The sequence below is a fragment of the Ichthyophthirius multifiliis genome (genome assembly GCF_000220395.1).
Source record: "Ichthyophthirius multifiliis unplaced genomic scaffold scaff_1120509250850, whole genome shotgun sequence".
NCBI lineage: Eukaryota > Ciliophora > Oligohymenophorea > Hymenostomatida > Ichthyophthirius > Ichthyophthirius multifiliis.
The window spans coordinates 4575-6133 of NW_004086439.1; the positions used below are offsets into that span (position 1 = coordinate 4575).

Below are 1559 nucleotides of genomic sequence, written 5' to 3' on the forward strand. Positions count from 1 at the left end.
TAAAAAATGAGAATTCTCGTTTTATTTTGTATAAGATTTTAATTATGCTAATTAAAAAATAAAATAATACAATTGTATTTCTTCAAATAAAAGAATATTTTTATCTTTTGCTAAAAAATTTATTATTTTATTAAATAAATTTCGAGTCAATTAAGTGCCCCCACCAACGTATTTTTTATAATGAATTCCCTTTAAAATTTATATGATAGAATCTGGGTTCATATTTTCAATGTTTTGGTATACTTTTTCATATATTTTTATGAAGTCTTCATTTTCCCATAATTTTTAAAAATTTTCCTATTTTTTCTCCTCTTTTTTTTCATCTGTTTAAACTTGTATTTCATCTTTATATTTCTTTTAAAGTTATTTTAATGCTTTTTTCTATTTACGGACTTTATTCACTTAAAAAAATAATAAAGCTAAATGTATAGGCTTCAATACTTTATGTGGCTTATTAAATAATTAATATAAGCTTGTTTCGTTTGTAGATTTTAATATTTTGGCTGACAGTTACCTTTCTTTAGTGTTTTGGGGGTCTGTAATTATTTTTGAATCTTTTGTTTATTCTTATTTTTGATTTTCCATTTAATTTTGGGGTACAGAGTGGAGGAATTTAGGATGTTTAATGGTAATTTGAAATGTTTATTATTTTTGAGTTTTATTTTCTTGAAAACTAAAATATTTAATTTATTTAAAATAAGCTTTTTTTTAATGCTTATACATTATAAGTTAACATTTTTTAAATTTTAATTTTTATAATTTTTATTTTTTTTGGTAAATATTTAATTATTATATCTTTAGCTTTTTTAGCTTTTTTTTAAAAAGAAAAAAAAAAAATTATATATAGATATTTATATATAAAAAATAGTTTTTTTGCTTATTTAAAATTTCTATTTTTTTTTTTTTTTTTTTCTTGTATGTCACCTAAAGGAATTTATAAATTAATACCCGTGTGAGGATCACCGCATGCAGATAGTACGGATGTCATCGTAGGCCATTTAGCTATCTTTCTTAGTTTGTGAAAACTGCTTAAACTATACCCTACGGGTTTGATCTTGGTACACTATCTTTTATCATAGTCGGCTTAATGAGTTAATTATTTATTTGTTTTTAATAATGGCTTCTGCTTCTTTAAAATTTTCTATTAATCCAAAAAAAAAATTATAAATTATTTTTGTTTTTTTGCTATTACTTTTATTAAATACAATTTAAAATAAAATATCAATAAAAGACAATTTGTCCGAGTGGTTAAGGAGGAAGACTAGAAATCTTTTGGGTTTACCCGCGCAGGTTCGAATCCTGCAGTTGTCGCTTTTTTTTATATAAAAAGTATAATTTTTTGTAATAAAAAAGTAATATATATCGTATATAATTAATTGTATTATTAATATAGTATATATTTAAATTTAAATTATGTTTAAGAAATTAATTATTTTTTTAATAAATATTGATTTCACTATACTAATTATCGAATATAAATTATTAAAAAGCCAAAATATATAAAAAAAAAATTAAATATATAAAATAATATAGCAAAAAACGACAAATAAATTCAAAAA

General features: G+C 20.3%; 1 non-coding gene across 1 annotated transcript, besides 2 other annotated features; it reads left to right on the top strand.

The window, feature by feature from the left end:
* Positions 1-734: 734 nt before the first annotated feature.
* Positions 735-771: a microsatellite.
* Positions 741-808: a microsatellite.
* A 422-nt stretch (positions 809-1230) lies between these two features.
* On the top strand, positions 1231-1311 carry IMG5_101710. The gene has a single exon. It is a non-coding gene; the product is annotated as a tRNA-Ser (tRNA).
* Positions 1312-1559: the final 248 nt, after the last annotated feature.